The 23,413-nt window shown below is 48.5% G+C and overlaps 1 protein-coding gene and 1 long non-coding RNA gene across 2 annotated transcripts in view; one reads left to right on the top strand and one right to left on the bottom strand.

The window, feature by feature from the left end:
* Positions 1-1,700, bottom strand: part of SKA1 (spindle and kinetochore associated complex subunit 1) — a 35,916-nt gene extending 34,216 nt beyond the window's left edge. Inside the window, exon 1 of the mRNA XM_089681611.1 lies at positions 1,657-1,700. The gene's annotated coding sequence lies outside the window, so the exon portion shown is untranslated. The remainder of the gene's footprint in view (positions 1-1,656) is intronic.
* The window catches only part of LOC149459144 (uncharacterized), a 114,676-nt gene extending 92,666 nt beyond the window's left edge, over positions 1-22,010 (top strand). The window contains exon 3 of the long non-coding RNA XR_016313342.1: positions 21,951-22,010. This is a non-coding gene — a long non-coding RNA (uncharacterized LOC149459144). The remainder of the gene's footprint in view (positions 1-21,950) is intronic.
* Positions 22,011-23,413: the final 1,403 nt, after the last annotated feature.

Below are 23,413 nucleotides of genomic sequence, written 5' to 3'. Positions count from 1 at the left end.
ATATGGTTGTCAGTGTCATAGTTCCCATCAGTGCTTGCAGTTCCAGTGCGTTCCGGTTGCATGAAAAAAAAAGTAGAACAGGCTGCATATTTTCTGCACAGAACTGTACTGGAATGCGGTAAAACGCATAAAAAAAACGCACATGTCCCTATTTAAATTGAAGAAAAAGAGGGAAAAAAAACCCCCACACTGGATCGGGTCATATATGCATCAAAAACGCACTGGAACGCATCAAAACCACACTGGACCGGGTCATAAACGCGTCAAAACCACACTGGAATGGGTCATATACGCATCAAAACCACACTGGAACGCATCAAAACCACACTGGAATGGGTCATATATGCATCAAAAATGCACTGGAACGTGTCAAAACCACAATGGAACGGGTCATATACGCATAAAAAACGCACTGGAAGGGGTCATATACGCATCAAAACCACACTGGAACAGGTCATATACGCATCAAAAATGCAATGGAACGTGTCAAAACCACACTGGAATGGATCATAAATGCATCACACACTGGAACGCATGAAAACCACAATGGAACAGGTAATAAACGCATCAAAAACGCACTGAAACGGGTCATAAATACATCAAAAACGCACTGGAACGCATCAAAACCACACTGGAACAGATCATAAATGCATCAAAAACGTACTGGAACGGGTCATAAACGCGTCAAAACACCACTGGAACGCATCAAAACCACACTGCAACGGGTCATAAATGCATCAAAAACGCCCTGGAACACGTCAAAACCACACTGGAACGGGTCATAAATGCATCAAAAACGTACTGAAATGCATCAAAAACACGCGTGCGGAAAAGCATCCAGACTGCGCTTTTACACTTTGAACCGGCCCTTAAAGGGGAACTCCACCCTCCCAAGGCAGATATTGCTCCTCTTCCTCAGCGCTCCTCTTATCCTATATATTGATGATCCCGATGAATCCAGCTCCGCCCTCTTCTTCCGCACCGCTCTCCAACTTCCAGTCCTGGGGTCTTCCTTCCCATGTCACGGGAAGGGAGGAGACACCCACCCCTCCCCCAATGATACAGCACCAGACCTCACACATGTGCAGACTGGTATCTGCGGCCATGTCGTTGTAGACACTGTAGTATGAATGGAGGACAAATGATGCCTCCTGGGACTCCGACATCACAAATCCCATTGGACGTTATGATCCTCCATTCATAGGACAGGATGTAAACAAACACGGCACCACATGACTTTGTTTACATCCTGCATTCTGTGATTGGTGGAAAGTGAGACTTCTTGGGATGGGACATCGGCTTCCCAGGAGATGATGGAAAATTATTATATATTTATTTTCGAATGGAATCTGCCACACCACGGCCCATGTGACGTCACCTTACACGTGACGCAACAGCTGGGGGAAGGGCCGCAGGAAGAATCTTGTTGCCTTCCTCTACATAGACCTCTATTACATTATAAGCTGCAATATGAGTTCAGTTTTGATAGGACATACAAGGTGGCAGGGTTTGCCCAGTGACAGGGCCTCTTCAACCACAACTCAGTCACTGTCACCCAGGAGTCCCAAGCTCAGGTCTGCAGACCCCAGTTAGTCACTATACCCTACCCCCACCCCACCACCGGGGACCAGATCCGGTACCGGCACATGGACTTACCAAAGATACGATACCGACCTGCCAGACACAGACAGCTGTTTCAAACAGACCCGCCAGATACACCTCCAACCAATCACCGCAGACCGATCCCAGGGCGTTAAGAACTACAACCAATCACCGCCGTCCCTGAATCAAAGCCGACTACTACCACCAATCAGACCTCACTAGAGCGCCTAGCCCTACCACCAATCACCGCTTTCGCTGCATCAAAACCAAGTACTACCACCAATTACCTCACCAGAATGCCCAGCTCGACAGCCAATCGCCAGCCTCCAAACACTAGAGCGCCAAGTAGTACCCAAGAAGCGTCTCCTTTGAAAGGCTCAGGTCAGTCGGCCATGTTTGTGAAGAGCAAACAATAGTCTTTTACAACGTTCACGCCCATGCAGTAGATGAGGACACATAGACTTAGCCGTGTTAGGTTGTCGACCGGACATTATATAAACATCAAAACAGTAAAAGTGGGTCACGAACGGTCCTTTATGGGAGGCTGGGAGCAGGCAGAGCGGCTTGTAGTGGGTAATATAAGTGAATGGGTTTTCTCTTGTTACTCTAAAGTGACTGGAAAGTGACAGTTACAATGCAATTCAAGGGGGTAGTATCGACTGGGCATACAGTCTAAAGTAGGGGTCTCCACAATGCAGCCCATGGGCTGGCTGCTGTCCTTTTCCCACTGACACCAATGACGGGGCACTATTCCTCTCACTGACACCAATGATGGGGCACTATTCCTCCCACTGATACCAATGATGGGGCACTATTCCTCCCACTAATACCAATGATGGGGGATTATTCATCCCGCTGACACCAATGATGGGACACTATTCCTCCCACTGACACCAAAAATGGGACGCTATTCCTCCCACTAATACCAATGATGGGGCACTATTCTTCCCGCTGACACCAATGATGGGGCACTATTCCCCCCACTGACAGCAATGATGGGGCACAATTCCTCCCACTGACTGCAATGATGGGGCACTATTCCTCCCACTGACTGCAATGATGGGGCACTATTCCTCCCACTGACACCAATGATGGGGCACTATTCCTCCCACTGATACCAATGATGGGGCACTATTCCTCCCACTGACAGCAATGATGGGGAACTATTCTTCCCGCTGACACCAATGATGGAGCACTATTCCTCCCACTAATACCAATGATGGGGCACTATTCCTCCCACTGACACCAATGATGGGGCACAATTCCTCCCGCTGACACCAATGATGGGGCACTATTCCTCCGCTGACACCAATGATGGAGCACTATTCTTCCCGCTGACACCAATGATGGAGCACTATTCTTCCCGCTGACACCAATGATGGGGCACTATTCCTCCCACTAATACCAATGATGGGGGATTATTCCTCCCACTGACACCAATGATGGGGCACTATTCATCCCGCTGACACCAATGATGGGACACTATTCCTCCCACTGACACCAATGATGGGGCACTATTCATCCCGCTGACACCAATGATGGGACACTATTCCTCCCACTAATACCAATGATGGGGGATTATTCCTCCCACTGACACCAATGATGGAGCACTATTCCTCCTACTGACACCAATGATGGGGCACTATTCCTCCCACTGATACCAATGATGGGGCACTATTCCTTCCACTGACACCAATGATGGGGCACTATTCCTCCCACTGACACCAATGATGGGGCACTATTCCCCCCACTAATACCAATGATAGGGCACTATTCCTTCAACTAATATCAATGATGGGGCACTATTCCTCCCACTGACACCAATGATGGGGCACTATTCCTCCCACTGATACCAATGACGGGGCACTATTCCTTCCGCTGACACCAATGATGGGGCACTATTCCTCCCGCTGACACCAATGATGGGGCACTATTCCTCCCACTGACACCAATGACGGGGCACTATTCCTCCCACTGATACCAATGATGGGGCACTATTCCTCCCACTGACACCAATGACGGGGCACTATTCCTCCCACTGATACCAATGACGGGGCACTATTCCTCCCACTGATACCAATGACGGGGCACTATTCCTTCCGCTGACACCAATGATGGGGCACTATTCCTCCCACTGACACCAATGATGGGGCACTATTCCTCCCACTGACACCAATGACGGGGCACTATTCCTCCCACTGATACCAATGACGGGGCACTATTCCTCCCACTAATACCAATGATGGGGCACTATTCCTCCCACTGACACCAATGACGGGGCACTATTCCTCCCACTGATACCAATGGCGGGGCACTATTCCTCCCACTGACACCAATGACGGGGCACTATTCCTCCCACTGATACCAATGGCGGGGCACTATTCCTCCCACTAATACCAATGATGGGGCACTATTCCTCCCACTGATACCAATGATGGGGCACTATTCCTCCCACTAATACCAATGATGGGGCACTATTCCTCCCACTGATACCAATGATGGGGCACTATTCCTCCCACTGACACCAATGATGGGGCACTATTCCTCCCACTGACACCAATGACGGGGCACTATTCCTCCCACTGATACCAATGACGGGGCACTATTCCTCCCACTGACACCAATGATGGGGCACTATTCCTCCCACTAATACCAATGATGGGGCACTATTCCTCCCACTGATACCAATGACGGGGCACTATTCCTCCCGCTGACACCAATGATGGGACACTATTCCTCCCGCTGACACCAATGATGGGACACTATATCTATCACTAATACTCTATCACTATCTATCCTACTAAGCACAGGTGCCGTGTAACAGGGATAAGATAAGGAAGACCGCCTCTTACTGCTACACTAGACAAAGACCAGCTATAAACACTAACATATAGGGGAACCCTCAGCAAGGGAAGTTTTTGAAGTGTTAGTTCACCTCATTACAAAAAATGAAAAGGTCAGCTAACTCCCTACACCCTCCCCACACCCCCAGCCTGCGCTCTACTGATTTCCTTTGCTGATTATCTTATGCTAACAAAGGCTTGATCTAGCCTGTCTGATGTGGGGGTGTAGTAAAAATTGTCAGGGGGGGCAGAGGATGAGAGATCAGCAGGGCAGTGTACAGAAGGTCAGAAGGGCAGAGGATAGGGTCAGCAGTTTGTAGGGCAGAGGGCAAGGGGTCAGAAGGGCAGAGGATAGGGTCAGCAGTTTGTAGGGCAGAGGATAGGGTCAGCAGTTTGTAGGGCAGTGGGCAGGGGGTCAGAAGGGCAGAGGATAGGGTCAGCAGTTTGTAGGGAAGTGGACATAGGCCATTAGTTTGCAGGACAGGGTACAGTGGGTTATCAGGGCAGGGTACAGAGGTCAGCAGGGCAGAGGATGAGAAGTCAGTAGAGCAGTGTACAGAGGGTCAGTAGAGCAGATGACAGGGGTCAGCAGGGAGGAGAACATGGGATATCAGGGCAGAGAACTGGGTTCAGTAGGGCAGAGGAGAGGAGTCAGAAGGGCAGAGAACAGGAGGTTCAGCAAGACAGTGTACAGGGGTCAGCAGGTAAAAGGCCATGGGTCAGTAGGGCAGAGAACAGAGGTCACAAGGGCACATGATAGGGGTCAACAATGTAGAGGACAGGGGTCAATAGGGCAGTGTGGAGTGGTCAACAGGATAGAGAACAGAGGTCAGCAGAGTGGAAAACAAAAGTCACAAGGGTACAGAGCAGGGATGATTAGGGCAGTGTAGAGTGGTCACCAGTGCAGAGGATAGGGGTCAGTAGGGTAGTGTAGAGTGGTCAGCAGGGCAGAGGACAGGGATCAGCAGGGCAGAGGATGGGGGGCCCAGTAGGGCAGAGGAAAGCAGAGCAAGGGCAAGGGTGAGCAAAGTGAAGGACAAGGGTCATCAAGGCAGAGGATGGGGTAAGCAGGTCAGAGGACAGAAGTCAGCAGGCTGGAGGACAGAGGTCCACGGGGCAGAGCACAGGGATCAGTAGGACAGTGTACAGTGGTCAACAGGGCAATGTACAGTGGTTAGCAGGGCAGTGTACAGTGGTCAACAGGGCAATGTACAGTGGTTAGCAGGGCAGTGTACAGGAGTCAATAGGGCAGTGTACAGGGGTCAGCAGGATGAAGAACAAAGGGCCACTGTGCAGAGAATAGAAATCAGCAGTGCAGAGGACAGGGGTCAGCAGGGCAGGGTGCAGGGAATTAGCAAGCCAGTATCCAGGGGTCAGCAGAGCAGAGGAGAGGGGTCACTGCTGCCAGGGCACTCAGCAGGGAAGGGGGGTGTTGTGAATTATTTAAACTTTTCATGTTTTGTGAAAAAGTGAACTCATTTCTTAAATTTCCCTGGAGTTCAACTGTGATTCAAAGGAAACCCTGCAGTATTATTTACAGCCACAACGTGTCACTGTAAGCTCACTTGTATATAAAGTGTATCCACACCAGAAACTTTTTGTTTGTAGCTCTGGATAGAATCGGGAAAGGAAACCTCTGTCAGGATTCACTGCTCCATTAGGCTGCATTTACACTTATGGGTGGAAGGCGGTAAAAGCATGCAGTCCAGCTGTATTTTTACCACACACTTACCTCTCCATGATTACAAACCCTTTTTTTTTCCCAGCCTGTGAAACCCTGAACAGATCAGAACAAATGTCAGGAGGGTGCTACAGTCAAATAGAATGTACCACCATGCATGCGTTATGTACTCCTCAAAGTGGAACGTCACCACGTTTTATTAACCACCTGACCTCCGGAAGGTTTTGCCCCCTTCATGACCAGACCAGTTTTTGCTATTCAGCACTGTGCTACTTTAAAGTGGAGTTCCAGCTGTTTTTGTGTACATTAAAAGTCATCAGCTACAAAAACTCTCAGGGTCCAGCGATGTACTCACCCACACAGTCCCTTCTCTCCTTCTGTCCTTCACGGTGCTGGCATCTCTGCTGTGGGCACCAGGCTGTGAAAGCTGCACAGACAGGTGCCCACTGCGCATGCGCGAGTTGTTCTGCGCCTCCTGATTAGTCCGGCAGTCTCCTGTGACCTGTGTAAATTCCCAGGAGACTGTAGGAGCAAGGAGGGGGCCGAACGTCCAGCTCACTTTGCCGCGGCGAACTGGGCCAGATGTGGGAGCGGGTACCTGTCATATACCACGTATTCTCTCCCCCCACCCTCCCAAAAGGTGCCAAATATGGAAGTGGAGGGGGGTTGGAGGAAAATAAGCAGAACTTCCACTTTTCAGTGGAACTCCGCTTTACTACCAGGATGTCATTCTGCTTGTACATGCCACTCACCCGCAGTACAAGTGAATGGGTATTTAGTCTGTAGGAAAGTTGTAGAGTCCACAAGCTTCCCTTTTGGAAAGTAGAAAGTCTGAAATATTTAGTAAGAGGCATGGTGAGTTTTTTGAAGTTTTCATTTTTCGTCACAAATTTTTGGAAAGTGAAGAAATTAAACTACATTTGGGGGGTACAAAATAGTACAGCAACATCATATGACTGGCATGGTGGTGATCAGAGACACTGACAGGTGACAGTATGTAAAAAAAATGTTTAATAATTTTTTATTCAATTTCTTAAACTTTTTAATTTTTTTTCTTTTTTTTTATTACTATACTATTTTTTTTTATTTGTTTACACTGTTATTGCTTATAACAGTGATGACCACTGTTATCAGCAATCATTTACTGTCATAAAGGGTTTCTATTCATGACAGCTTGCTTTCTGTTGACATGCTGTGATTGGCTACAGCTAATTACATGGTACAGGGTGTCAGGTACCATATGATAGCTGTGGGACACAGCTTCACATCACTAAGCAAGCTGTCATGAATGGAAACCCTTCGTGGCTGTTTTGTTTACATTGTAATCATATGATATGATGAATTATAGCGATACCTATGCCACATGATACCCCAGCCATTCACAGCGGCTGTGTACCAAATGCCGTGATCAAAGCAGTCATGGAATTGTGCAACTGCACTAGTGCACATGTGCAGGGTGACATACCAGTGCATTGCCCAGCCTGCCTGGGATAGCAGTACATTTACTGTTAATGGGCCTCAAGTCGTTACGTTTAATTTTTTGGGAGTCCTTGGTGCCGCCATCTTGGATTTGGGAACTGGCTATGATTTCCTGATGATTCACAGGTGGCTCCCCACTGCACATCCACGAGATTGCATGGCGTAGAGAGATTGGTTCTTGCAGCCTCCTGGGACATGTGGCGATGCATACAGGTGGGGGGGGGGGGACAAGTGACACCATCCTCCTCTAGGTGAGAATTGAGGAATTGGAGGCCAGTACTGACAAAAACACAGTAGTTATAGGCTGGGAGAAGGAGAGAGTAAGTGGTACATTTTGAGCAAAGTTCTGCTTGTTGGTGTAAATGAGCCCTAAAAATCTCAAATTTATTCATAGTTACATAGTTAGTCTGGCTGAAAAAAAGATAAAAATCCATCCAGTTCAACCATTAATAAAAAAACAAAAGTTATAATCCTATACCCACAGTTGATCCAGAGGAAGGCAAAAAACCTCATCAAAGCATGATCCAATTTGCTCCTACAAATATTAATTTCAGTGTATTTAACTGTTTGCCTGGATTTCAGCTTTAGGGACCTTTCACACTGGCACCCTTAAAAATGTGGTATGCATTTTGCAAAAAAATGCGTATCGCAATTTTAATGCTTTTTCACTGCTTTTTTGGTGCGTTTTCTTGATTCCTGTCTCCCAGCATGCAACTTTGAAGCTTGGACATGTTACATAGTTAGTCTGGCTGAAAAAAGACAAAAGTCCATCCAGTTCAACCATTAAAAAAAAAAAAAGTTATATTACACCCACAGCTGATCCAGAGGAAGGCAAAAAACCCAGCAAAGCATGATCCAATTTGCTCCTGCAGGGGAAAAAATTCCTTCCTGATCCCCCGAGAGGCAATCGGATATTCCCTGACTCCGAAAAACACACAAAAATGTTTTTGATGTGTTTTTGGTGCGTTTCCTATAGAAAATCAATGGGAGGTATCAGGGGTGGATTGACAACTCATGGGGCCCCTGGGCAATAGGGGATCATGGGGCCCCTGTGTTCTTGCCCACACCCAAAAATGCCTATGAAAAAGCCAAGGAAAGGTACCAGGGGCATCTCATGGGGCTCCCTACTGACCCCGGGCCCTCGGCAGTGCCCGAGTGCTCGAATGGTCAGTCCGCCCCTGGCTGTGATTGGACACAGCTGATCACATGATAGAGCCTACGCCATCGGCTTTTTCCTGCGATCGGTGATCCGATGTGTCCCAGGGACAGAGTGTATCACCAATCACCGCGCAACCCCGGGAGGTATATTTTTGGTGCACTTTTGACAAGCACACCATTGAAGACTTTTTAAAACACAGCGCAAACACAATGCAACAATGTGAACAGTTACATAGGATTTAAAGGGGAATAATTTTCATGACATTTTGTTGCACCGGAAAAGTGTGTTTCAGTGCGACAAATGCGCACCAGTGTGAAAGAGCTCTTAACATAAAGGATATATCTGATGCCAGGCCCACTTTAATCACATGAAGGAATTCCACAAGATTCTTTTCCTTTGAGGTTGACAGATGGGCAGACATGATAAATGCATTAACGCTCAAAGCATATTTTAATTTGGATAGGTAATTCCAAGATTTTATCTACTATTGCCTTGAGGACCATTAGACACACAAGAACTCCGGCCATTTCATCCTCAAGTGACCCTGACCTGGCCTAAAATGATAATTGCAGACCCCATTATACCTTTTTCGTCCTCAAGTCGATGCTTGCAGATGGGTCCTGGACTTCGATCCAAGTCAGGATTAAACAGAACTCTAGCGACTTTCCCATCTGCTTCAGCCTCTGGTGTTTAGTGGAAAACTGAGCCGATCAAATATGAGATCACAATGCTGAAAATGTCAATTCACTATTGCTAGTATGCGGGGAGTACCGCAAATCGCAAAAAAACTCAGTAATCACCGCATAAAAGACATTAAAGTCAATTTACAGAAGGGAATAAATAATTGTAGCGCCTCCAGCATCGTTTTGTGTTTTCTTTTTGTACAGTTAGAGTCAGCAAAGTTACTTAATCAGTTCCCGACCGTGCTATAGTCAAAAGACGGCTAAAGCGCAGTTGGCTAGTTCTAGGAGAGCGTCCATGGATGTTTTCCCAGAACTGGGTGCGCATTGCACGCGATCTATGACAGCTGATCACATAGCTACGGAACGGGCCAATCACAGCCGCTTTTACCATGTGACCAGCTGTGTCTAATCACAGCTGATCACTGGGTAAATAGAAAATGCCCGTTATCGGCAGTCCTCTCCTCACGCTGACAGCGTGAGGAGAGGAGGGCAGGTAAGCAGCATTTCGCAGGGGGACATCATCAGTGTCCTGGTGATCAGTGTAGCCCCATCAGTGCAGCCAATAGTGCCGATCTGTGCTGGCAATCAGTGCTGGCAATCAGTGCCCATCAGTTAATCAGTGCCACCTATCAGTGCTGCCCATCAGTGCCACCTATCAATGCCCAACAGTGCTGCTTAACAGTGCCCATCAGTGCCGAATATCAGTACCCATCAGTGCGTACCAGTGCCACCTAACAGTGCCCATCAGTGCCATCTAACAGTGCCCATTAGTGCCCATCAGTGCCGCCTAACAGTGCCCATCATTGCCGCCTAACAGTGCCCATCATTGCTGCCTAACAGTGCCCATCAATGCTCCCTAACAGTGCCCATCAGCGCCGCCTAACAGTGCCCATCAGCGTCGCCTAACAGTGCCCATCAATGCTGCCTAACAGTGCCTATCAGTGCTGTCCATCAGTGCTGCCTATCATTACCCATTAGTGAAGGAAACTTTTTTTAGCTTGTTTAGCAAAAAATAAAACCCCCAGTGGTGATCAAATACCACCAAAAGAAAGCTCTATTTGTCTAAAAAAAATTATAACAATTTAGTTTGGGTGCAGTGTTGCATGACTGCGCAATTGTCATTCAAATTTTGGTTCGACAGCGCTGAAAGCTGAAAATTGGTCAGGGCGGGAAGGGGGGGAAAGTGCATGGTAGGCGAGGGGTTAAAGTGGAACTTTAGGTAAAAAGTAAAAATAGGCGGAAAGGCAGAATTTTTAAGGCCGAAGAGACATGCTTTGTTTCTTCTTCTTTAAAGTTACCTGCCTGTCTACCCCTGTACAGTGAGCCGCGCAGGTACAACTCACTGTACACATTCAGCAATGCTGAATTTGACAGAACTCCCACACATGCACTGGCCAATGGCAGCAGCCAGCAATCTGGACCTGGTAGCTGGCCACCCGAAAATATCTGTGGCCAGGTGGGGAGCTCCAGAACAGCAAATCGTGGGATCGAAGGTGAGTATTGTTCCGCTTTAAAGTGTTACTATACCCTGGACCCTGCATTCACTATATCCGGTCTCCCCGGACCCTGCTTTCACTATATCCGGTCTCCCCGGACCCTGCATTCACTATATCCGGTCTCCCCGAACCCTGAATTCACTATATCCGGTCTCCCCGAACCCTGAATTCACTATATCCGCTCTCCCCGGACCCCGCATTCACTATATCCGGTCTCCCCGGACCCCGCATTCACTATATCCGGTCTCCCCGGACCATGCATTTACTATATCCGGTCTCCTCGAACCCTGCATTCACCATATCCGGTCTCCCAGGTCCCTGCTTTCACTATATCCGGTCTCCCCGGACCCTGCATTCACTATATCCGGTCTCCCCGAACCCTGAATTCACTATATCCGGTCTCCCCGGACCCTGCATTCACTATATCCAGTCTCCCCGGACCCCGGATTCACTATATACGCTCTCCCCGGACCCCGCATTCACTATATCTGGTCTCCCCGGACCATGCATTTACTATATCCGGTCTCCCCGGACCATGCATTCACTATATCCGGTCTCCCCGGACCATGCATTTACTATATCCGGTCTCCCCGGACCATGCATTCACTATATCCGGTCTCCCCGGACCATGCATTCACTATATCCGGTCTCCCTGGACCCAGCATTCACTATATCCAGTCTCCCCGGACCCTGCATTCACTATATCCGGTCTCCCCGGACCCTGCATTCACTATATCCGGTCTCCCCGAACCCTGCATTCACTATATCCGGTCTCCCCGGACCCTGCATTCACTATATCCGGTCTCCCCGGACCCTGCATTCACTATATCCGGTCTCCCCGGACCCTGCATTCACTATATCCGGTCTCCCCGGACCCTGCATTCACTATATCCAGTCTCCCCGGACCATGCATTCACTATATCCGGTCTCCCCTGACCATGCATTCACTATATTCGGTCTCCCCGGACCCTGCATTCACCATATCCGGTCTCCCAGGACCCTGCTTTCACTATATCCGGTCTCCCCGGACCCTACATTTACCATATCCGGTCTCCCAGGACCCTGCTTTCACTATATCCGGTCTCCCCAGACCCTGCATTCACTATATCCGGTCTCCCCGAACCCTGCATTCACTATATTCGGTCTCCCCGGACCCTGCATTCACTATATCCAGTCTCCCCGGACCCCGGATTCACTATATACGCTCTCCCCGGACCCCGCATTCACTATATCCGGTCTCCCCGGACCCCGCATTCACTATATCCGGTCTCTCCGGACCATGCATTTACTATATCCGGTCTCCTCGAACCCTGCATTCACCATATCCGGTCTCCCAGGACCCTGCTTTCACTATATCCGGTCTCCCCGGACCCTGCATTCACTATATCTGGTCTCCCCGAACCCTGCATTCACTATATCCGGTCTCCCCGGACCCTGCATTCACTATATCCAGTCTCCCCGGACCCCGGATTCACTATATACGCTCTCCCCGGACCCCGCATTCACTATATCTGGTCTCCCTGGACCATGCATTCTCTATATCCGGTCTCCCCGAACCCTGCATTCACTATATCCGGTCTCCCCGAACCCTGCATTCACTATATCCGGTCTCCCCGGACCCTGCATTCACTATATCCAGTCTCCCAGGACCCCGGATTCACTATATACGCTCTCCCCGGACCCCGCATTCACTATATCCGGTCTCCCCGGACCCCGCATTCACTATATCCGGTCTCCCCGGACCATGCATTTACTATATCCGGTCTCCTCGAACCCTGCATTCACCATATCCGGTCTCCCAGGTCCCTGCATTCACTATATCCGGTCTCCCCGAACCCTGAATTCACTATATCCGGTCTCCCCGGACCCTGCTTTCACTATATCCGGTCTCCCCGGACCCTGCATTCACTATATCCGGTCTCCCCGAACCCTGAATTCACTATATCCGGTCTCCCCGGACCCTGCATTCACTATATCCGGTCTCCCCGGACCCTGCATTCACTATATCCAGTCTCCCCGGACCCCGGATTCACTATATACGCTCTCCCCGGACCCCGCATTCACTATATCCGGTCTCCCCGGACCCCGCATTCACTATATCCGGTCTCCCCGGACCATGCATTTACTATATCCGGTCTCCTCGAACCCTGCATTCACCATATCCGGTCTCCCAGGTCCCTGCTTTCACTATATCCGGTCTCCCCGGACCCTGCATTCACTATATCCGGTCTCCCCGAACCCTGAATTCACTATATCCGGTCTCCCCGGACCCTGCATTCACTATATCCAGTCTCCCCGGACCCCGGATTCACTATATACGCTCTCCCCGGACCCCGCATTCACTATATCCGGTCTCCCCGGACCCCGCATTCACTATATCCGGTCTCCCCGGACCATGCATTTACTATATCCGGTCTCCCCGGACCATGCATTCACTATATCCGGTCTCCCCGGACCATGCATTCACTATATCTGGTCTCCCTGGACCCAGCATTCACTATATCCAGTCTCCCCGGACCCTGCATTCACTATATCCGGTCTCCCCGGACCCTGCATTCACTATATCCGGTCTCCCCGGACCCTGCATTCACTATATCCGGTCTCCCCGGACCCTGCATTCACTATATCCAGTCTCCCCGGACCATGCATTCACTATATCCGGTCTCCCCTGACCATGCATTCACTATATTCGGTCTCCCCGGACCCTGCATTCACCATATCCGGTCTCCCAGGACCCTGCTTTCACTATATCCGGTCTCCCCGGACCCTACATTTACCATATCTGGTCTCCCAGGACCCTGCTGTCACTATATCCGGTCTCCCCAGACCCTGCATTCACTATATCCGGTCTCCCCGAACCCTGCATTCACTATATTCGGTCTCCCCGGACCCTGCATTCACTATATCCAGTCTCCCCGGACCCCGGATTCACTATATACGCTCTCCCCGGACCCCGCATTCACTATATCCGGTCTCCCCGGACCCCGCATTCACTATATCCGGTCTCTCCGGACCATGCATTTACTATATCCGGTCTCCTCGAACCCTGCATTCACCATATCCGGTCTCCCAGGACCCTGCTTTCACTATATCCAGTCTCCCCGGACCCCGGATTCACTATATACGCTCTCCCCGGACCCCGCATTCACTATATCTGGTCTCCCTGGACCATGCATTCTCTATATCCGGTCTCCCCGGACCCTGCATTCACTATATCCAGTCTCCCCGGACCCTGCATTCACTATATCCGGTCTCCCCGGACCCTGCATTCACTATATCCGGTCTCCCCGGACCATGCATTCACTATATCCGGTCTCCCCGGACCCTGCATTCACTATATCCGGTCTCCCCGGACCCTGCATTCACTATATCTGGTCTCCCCGGACCATGCATTCTCTATATCCGGTCTCCCCGGACCCTGCATTCACTATATCCAGTCTCCCCGGACCCTGCATTCACTATATCCGGTCTCCCCGGACCCTGCATTCACTATATCCGGTCTCCCCGGACCATGCATTCACTATATCCGGTCTCCCCGGACCCTGCATTCACTATATCCGGTCTCCCCGGACCCTGCATTCACTATATTCGGTCTCCCCGGACCCTGCATTCACTATATCTGGACTGCCTCAGTCCACACAACATGGAAATGCAATTATTTTCTTAAATATAAACTGCTAAATACTCTCATCAGCAGTTAGAGCAGTCTTGTGACTTCTATCAGTGTTCAGCAGAGCACTGGTTAAAGCTTATATGAGGAGTTTTCATTCTGTTCTGACTGTCCTATGGAGTTGCATAACCCCGACCCTCTTTCTGGACAGTGCTGATTGGCCCTGTGCTGATCACATGCACTCTTCAAAGAAAAAAAAACTTTCTAGTAATACACACCAACATCAGAAGATGGATTGGGGACTGTGGAAGAAGGGGATGATCAGAGAAGACAGGATCAAACATCCTTTTTACACAATGCAGAGGATTAACCCCTTAGGTTCCACAGTGAGTATAACAAGCATGCTTTACTGCATATACAGACTGATTTTACTGTTGTGGGTTTAGTAATACTTTATGGTTAAGGCTGGTTGGCCCTACAGGTCAGTTCTTTGATACCTCCCCGTGCTCTAGAAGCTTGGATAAGTTTCTAGAAGCCAGTAGGCAGGGGGTGAGGAGTGGCTGATCTGCATATGTAAGAGAATCTGTCCAATCCCAAGGCAGGAGGCCTGGCATGGTGGCTAGGTCAGCCTTTAAATATTAGAGAGTCTGGTCAGCAGGGGAGTTGGGTGGAAGATGGAGTGAGGAAGTGCTACTAGTGTGGAGGCAGTGAGGGGGCCCAAAGGGAGAAGGGAGTCTGCCTACAGGCCGGAAGCTGGAAAGAAGGATCTCCACTGTCCCACAACTATTGAGGAGAGACAGCCTGTCAGCAGGGGAAGTAGCCAGCCCAGCATAAGGCCTGAAAGCAGCTTCAGCCTTTAAAGCTACAGGGACAGGACAGCATGAGTACCTCTACACCCCCTGGGGCAAAGAAAGGAGAGGGCAGTCAGGTGCAATACCCAACTAGTCCTTCCTGGGACTGCATTATTTGTGTATCTAAGTATCTCTTGCTCTGGGATACCCTCAAAACAGCCAGGTGGATGAGTAGATTTTCTTCTGGGGTCTGAAGAGGTTCATTTAAGGGGACCAAGTGCTCCTTGCAAAGACTGTGTGTCAATTTGTCAGAAGAGAAGAGCCACCCATGAAGGAGTAGAGAGCCTAGGATCTGGTCTTTTGTGCTTTTTGATGGATTTTTGCCTTTTGTGCCTAAGAAGTTGTTCTCCAAGTTGTTTCAGTTCCATTGGGCATCCCATATACCCCTAGGCCCTATCCAAGTCATAGAGGTGCGTTTCCAACTTGGTCAGAGACTCACTGATTTCTAAAGTAGTACATGCACTACTTTTGGTGCGATTTGCATAGACATCTGTGTCAGATGTCTTGCAATTCGCACCTGAAATCAGCAGGTCACCCGACTTTAAAATCGTGCGACTTCACTGTAAGTTGCACAATTTCAAAGTCGGGCTTGATGTGACCCGGGGTGTAACACAAAAATTCTTGTTCCTTAGGTTTGTATTTTGACCATTAGGTGGCGCAAGCAGCTCAGAAGAAAACTAAATATGAAATCTCTCTGCTTTCTCTCTTCTCTCCCTCCTTCTCTCTCCCTCTCTCTCCCTCCCCCCTCCCCCCCTCCCTACCTCTCTCTCTCTCCTTCTCTCTCTTCCCTCTCTCCTTCCCCCCCATCTCTCTCTCTCCTTTTCTCTCTCTCTCTTCTTCCCTCCCCCCCTCTCCTTCTTTCTCTCTCTTCTCTCCCCCCTCTCTCTCTCCCCTTCTCTCACTCCTCTTTCTCTCCCCCCTCTCTCCTTCTCTCTCCCGCCCTCTCTCCCCTTCTCTCACTCCTTTCTCTCTCTCTCCCTCTCTCTCTCCCCTTCTCTCACTCCTCTATCCCCCCCTCTCTCTCTCCCCTTCTCTCACTCCTCTCTCCCTCTCCTTCTCTCTCTTCCCCTCTCTCTCTCCCCATCTCTCCCCCCCTCTCTCCTTCTCTCTCTTCCCTCTCTCTCCCGCCCCCCTCTCTCCCCTTCTCTCATTCCTCTCTCTCTCCTCCCTCTCTCTCCTTCCCTCTCTTTCCTTTCTCTCCCGCCCCCTCTCCCCTTTTCTCACTCCTCTCTCTCTTCCCCCTCTCTCACTCCTCACTCTCTCCCCTTCTGTCAATCATCTCTCTCTCCCCCCTCTCTCCTTCTCTCTCTTCCCTCTCTCTCCCGCCCCCCCTCTCCCCTTCTCTCCCCCCTCTCTCTCCTTCTCTCTCTCCTGCCCCCCCCTCCCCTTCTCTCACTCCTCTCTCTTTCTCTCTTCCCCCTCTCTCTCTCTTTTCCTCCCACAGTGATTTCTTTTCCAGACAATGAACTAAGCAAGCATTAGGTCACTAAGAAAAATGGTTGTGCCTGGACCCAACCCCTGTGCATGCACAGCAATCAGAGACTAAAGAGCCACAGGACACTGTGTTATATAATATTCCTTTCATAGGGAAGTGAATCAATAAATTAATGATGTATTTCTATCCATCTAGGTGGTATTAAACCCAAAAGCAAACATTTTTTTCTTGCAGCTTACCAATTCTTGGATGGCTTCATTAGTTTTATTTTTTAGGCTTTCTCTCTTCTATTTTCATCTGGTGATCCAGCCAGCAAGTCTGTTGTTTTTTTCAAAAGCACAAGCTCTCCAGCAGAATGCAAGTTGGCATGGACGGGACAAACCATTTACCACTGACAGGGGTGATTAAAATGATCATCTTTTTATTTATCCTAAATGGAAAAAAACTGTTCCTATAACTGATTAAAAAGTGTGAGCTGGAGTCTGGCTTCAGTTTGTTACTGTATTCACATCTGCTGATACATTTAACACTACCTCCCCCAGACTGATAATGTTGCTGTCTGCTGTGCCACCTGTGCTCCTTCATCCAGAGTGGGGGCACTCTAATACAGGAGGTGTGTTACTGGCCAGATCACCAGGTGAGACCAGAGGGAAAAGACAAACAAAACAAAAAGAATGCAGCCACCACATCTAATGATTGATAAGCTGCAATATATTACTTCTTTGGTTTGGGGTTTTATAGCGTTTTAAGGGTTCTCTCCTCCATATTCTGATATTTATGTTCTGTGTGGATGGCTTTCGGTTCAATCTCCCTCCAGCTTATTATACCTTTTGGAAATACTGATGGTGACATTTCCTTACAGCAGTTTGTGTTTCTGTCCCTTCCAAAAAGTGAGGATGGGAAGCTATGTGTTCCCTTAGCATAATCATTAAAGGGGCCCTCCTGACTCTCACCTTTCCATCTCAAAGGGAAGCCCTCTAATGATACAGGATCTGATTTTCTTTCCTAGCATTCTTATAGATGTTCTTAAAATATACAAAAACTTATTTATTTCAGGTACTTATATAGCGCCATCAATTTACACAGCACTTTACATATATATTGTACATTCACATCAGTCCCTAACCCTCAAGGGGTGTACAATCTAAGGTCCCTAACTCACATTCATACATACACATACTAGGGACAATTTAGACAGGAGCCAATTCATCTACCAGCATGTCTTTGGAGTGTGGGAGGAAACTGGCGCAAACCCACGCAGGCACAGGGAGAACATGCAAACTCCAGGCAGGTGGTGCCGTGGTTGGGATTTGAACTGATGACCCTAGTACTGCCAGGCGGAAGTGCTAACCATTTAGCCACTGTGCTGCCCTGATGCCACTGAAATCTTTAAATACTCTATTCAAAAGCTAGAAACAGTTTAGGGCACGCCATATATACAGTATATATATATCATGGGTGTCAAACTGGCGGCCCTCCAGCTGTTGCCAAACTACAAGTCTCATGAGGCATTGCAAGATTGACAGTTACAAGCATGACTCCCAAAGGCAGAGGCATGATGGGACTTGTAGTTCACCAACAGCTGGCGGGCTGCTAGTTTGACATCCCTGATATATATACATACACTATATTGCCAAAAGTATTGGTCGGCCGGCCTTTCCACGCGCATGACCTTTAATGGCTCCCCAGTCTTAGTCCGTAGGGTTCAATATTGAGTTGGCCCCGCCCTTTGCAGCTATAACAACTTCAACTCTTCTGGGAAGGCCGTCCACAAGGTTTAGGAGGGTGTCTATGGGAAGGTTGGACCATTCTTCCAGAAGCACATTTGTGAGGTCAGGCACTGATGTCGGAGGAGGAGGCCTGGCTCGCAGTCTCCGCTCTAATTCATCCCAAAGGTGTTCTATGGGGTTGAGGTCAGGACTGTGCAGGCCAGTCAAGTTCCTCCACCCCAAACTGGCTTCTCCATGTCTTTATGGACCTTGCTTTGTGCACTGGAGCGCAGTCATGTTGGAACAGGAAGGGGCCATCCCCAAACTCCTCCCACAAAGTTAGGAGCATGAAATTGTCCAAAATGTCTTGGTATGCTGACGCCTTAAGAGTTCCCTTCACTGGAACTAGGAGGCCAAGCCCAACCCCTGAAAAACAACCCCATACCATAATCCCCCCTCCACCAAACTTTACACTTGGCACAATGCAGTCAGGCAAGTACCGTTCTCCTGGCAACCACCAAACCCAGACATGTCCATTGGATTGCCAGACAGAGAAGTGTGATTGGTCACTCCGCAGAACATGTCTCCACTGCTCTAGAGTCCAGTGGCGGAGTGCTTTACACAATGGCATCCAACGCTTTGCATTGCACTTGGTGATGTAAGGCTTGGATGCAGCTGCTCGGCCATGGAAACCCATTCCATGGAGCTCTCTACACACTGTTGTTGTGCTAATCTGAAGGCCATATGAAGTTTGGAGGTCTTTAGCTATTGACTCTGCAGACAGTTGGTGACTTCTGCGCACTGTGCGCTTCAGCATGCACTGACCCCGCTCTGTCATGTAACGTGGCCTACCACTTGGTGGCTGAGTTGCTGTTGTTCCCAGTTGCTTCCACTTTGTTATAATCCCACTAACAGTTGAGCGTGGAATATTTAGTAGCCAGGAAATGTCACGGATGGACTTATTGCACAGGTGACCACCTATCATGGGACCACGCTTGGAGTCACTGAGCTCCTGAGAGCGACCCATTCTTTCACCAATGTTTGTAGAAGCAGTCTGCATGCCTAGGGGATGATTTTATACATCTGTGGCCATGGAGGGGATTGGAACATCTGAATGCAATGATTTGGAGGGCGGGGCCAATACTTTTGGCAATATAGTGTATGTTTGTATATATATATATTATGCTCTATATACTCCTCAATCTCAATTCAATGTTTATATTATTCTATTATTTTTGCTTACTATCCCTACTAATTGTGACATTCTTGCCCCCTTTCCTGTAATTTTCTATGGATCCCCACCACGCCGGCAGCATTTAAAGCTCCTTTCATTGGCCCATTAGACTTTCCACTTCCAACGCACATAATTTGAATTTTTCCTGAGCTACAAACCACAATTCCCATGCAGACAAGGTAGCAGTGTGTTCAGCGGCCCCGCCATACGTAACACAGAGCCGATGCAGCGTCTGCTCCAACGCAGTGCTTATTGGAACAGAAGACGTGATGAATTGCAGATGTCAGATCCTTCTCACGGCCAAAGAAGAAATGTAACATTGTGTCGTATTTTCCTGGAAATTATAACGGCTAACTAAGGATACAGACTGGCCTGACAGGGTAGAGAGCAAGATGAAGTGGAACACGCCACAACCCATTGCAACCAATCAGGTTTTAGCATGTTGTTTGTTGGTTGACGCGGGCTAAGCTTGCTATACACTATACAATCTGATTGTACAATCTCCATTACATGGGGAAGACAGAAATGCGATTGATAATCAATGAAAACGTATCAAAACGCACTTTCCTGTGTGTGACGTATGGATCAAATGGGTTGCTATTGCAAGAGATCGACTGGAAATGGAGTTGATCATTTATTGAAGCATGAATGGCACTGGTGCTCAACTTATGGCCTGGGGGCCGCATGTGGCCCTCAGCCACTTTTTGTGTGGCCTTCAGGGCCACTGTAAACACTAATCTGTTTTTCTCCAATTGCTTTGTGATAGCAGTGATTTCTAGTAGTCTCATGTCTATGACTGTCTTCTGAAACATGTCCCCAGTCTCCAACTCCTATAGCATATCCACAGTCTCTGACCATCTCCTGTATCATGTGTGCACTCTCTGACCATCTCTTTTGTCATGTCTGCACTCTCTGACCATCTCTTTTGTCATGTCTGCACTCTCTGACCATATCTTGTATTAAGTCCGCAGTCTCTGACCATCTCTTGTGTCATGTCCGCAGTCTCTGCCCATGTCTTGTATTATGTCTGCACTCTCTGACCATATCTTGTGTCATGTCCGCAGTCTCTGACCATCTCTTGTATCATGTCTGCACTCTCTGACCATCTCTTGTATTATGTCTGCACTCTCTGACCATATCTTGTGTCATGTCCGCAGTCTCTGAGCATCTCTTGTGTCATGTCCACAGTCTGTGATCATCTCCTGTGTCATGTCCACAGTCTCTGATCATTTCTTTTATTATGTCTGCAGTCTCTGACCATCTCTTGTATTATGTCTGCACTCTCTGACCATATCTTGTGTCATGTCCGCAGTCTCTGACCATCTCTTGTGTCATGTCCACAGTCTGTGATCATCTCCTGTGTCATGTCCACAGTCTCTGATCATTTCTTTTATTATGTCTGCAGTCTCTGACCATCTCTTGTATCATCCCTGCAGTCTCTGACCATCTCATATATCATGTCTGCAGTCTCTGACCATCTCTTGTATTAAGTCTGCACTCTCTGACCATCTCTTGTATTAAGTCTGCACTCTCTGACCATCTCTTGTATTATGTTTGCAGTCTCTGACCATCTCTTGTATCATGTCCACAGTCTCTGATCATCTCTTGTATCATATCTACAGTCTCTGACCATCTCTTGTATCATGGCCACAGTCTCTGACCATCTCTTATATCATGTCTGCAGCCTCTGACCATCTCTTGTATTAAGTCTGCAGTCTCTGACCATTTCTTGTATTATGTCTGCAGTCTCTGACTATCTCTTGTATCATGACTACAGTCTCTGACCATCTCTTGTATCATGACTACAGTCTCTGACCATCTCTTGTATCATGTCCACAGTCTCTGATCATCTCTTGTATCATATCTACAGTCTCTGTCCGCAGTCTCTGACCATCTCTTGTATCATGTCTGCAGTCTCTGTCCGCAGTCTCTGACCATCTCTTGTATCATGTCTGCAGTCTCTATCTCTTGTATCATGTCTGCAGTCGGTAACTATCTCTTGTATTGCACCACAATCTCTGACTATCTCTTTTTCCATGTCCAAATCTCTATCCAAAAACAAAAACATTTTGCCTGGACGTTCATTTTAGGCAGCTATTCAGGTAGATTTAGAATTTTGTGCTTTTTCAGCCTAGCCTGACCTGAACCCATGTTTTATCTCCAAATAGGAGGATTGGCAGGGAGGCCTTGATAACGCAGGTTCACGCCCTTGAGAGAACAGCGGAGAGCGCCAAGAAAATAAAGTGTTCATTGGAAAAATTCAAGTCTCCTGACCTGGATAACTCATCAAATAAAAACTCATTGCTTGATAGTCAATGAACCCTTTTATCTCTCGGCTGGCATTGATTGTGGGACTGTGTTTGTCCTTTTTGTGAAATGTTGTATTTATTATAGTTTTGGGCTATTTGGATTGTATATTAACAAAAGTTATTTTTTTTTCAGCTCAATAAAAAGATTCAAAAGGCATGCCCCAACCCCTCTCAGTGAGGCCCACCTGGTTGAATGCTTACCCGAGTCCTCATTCCAGTGACTTTCATTGTACCGCCCCTCCCAGATCCACATAGCTGTCCTTCTGAAATTGCCCTCATCGGGCCCTCTTTATCCTGCACTGTGGCCCTATTCCCTATTATGGGGAGCCGTAGTCATGTCGGCCTCCTTTGGTCCTGAGGAGTACAGCTCTCCCTGTATAAATGAAGGGTCAGTGGTATGCATTGAAAGATGAAGGTGACTCAAGGAAGACTTCATCTGGCACTGTGGCCCCAATCCTTATTATGGGGAGCCATACTCATGGCAACCTCCTTTGGTCTTGAGGAGTACATCTCTCCCTGTAGGAATTAAGGGGCCATGGTACACATCGGCAGGATGAAGAGGACTGAAGGAAGACTTCATCCTGCACTTTTGAACCATTCATTCTTATGGGGAGCTGTACTCATAGCAACCTCCTTTGGTCCTGAGGAGCTCTCCCTGTTGAATGAAGGGGCCATGGTACATATGGGCAAGATGAAGAGGATTCAAGGAAGACTTCATACTGCATTTTGGCCCCATTCCTTATTATGGGAAGCTGTACTCATGGCAACCTCCTTTGGTCCCGAGGAGCTCTCCCTGTATGAATGAAGGGGCCATGGTACCTATGGGCAAGATGAAGAGGACTCAAGGAATGGGGCCACAATGCAGGATGAAGTCTTCCTTGAGTCCTCTTCATCTTGCCCATACGTACCATGTCCCCTTCATTCTTACAGGGAGAGCTCCTTGGGACCAAAAGAGGTTGCTATGAGTATGGCTCCCCATACTAGGGAATGGGGCCACAATGCAGGATGAAGTCTTTCTTAATATGGGGAGCCGTACTCATAGTAACCTCCTTTTGGTCCCGAGGAGCTCTCCCTGTATGAATGAAGGGGCCATGGTATGTATGGGCAAGATGAAGAGGACTCAAGGAAGCATCCTGCATTGTGTCCCCATTCCTTATCATGGGGAACAATACTCATGGCCAGGGGCAGACTGACCATTTGGAAACTCGGGCACTGCCCGAGGGCCCGGGGTCAGTAGGGGGCCCCATGAGATGCCCCTGGTACCTTTTTCATAGGCTTTTTTGAGTATGGGCAAGGACACAGGGGCCCCATGATCTCATATT

This window comes from Staurois parvus, unplaced genomic scaffold, assembly GCF_062004578.1.
Source record: "Staurois parvus isolate SC_StPar_1 unplaced genomic scaffold, SC_StPar_1.0 ptg000272l, whole genome shotgun sequence".
In the NCBI taxonomy this organism is placed as follows: domain Eukaryota; kingdom Metazoa; phylum Chordata; class Amphibia; order Anura; family Ranidae; genus Staurois; species Staurois parvus.
This window is presented reverse-complemented; position numbering and strand designations above follow the sequence as displayed.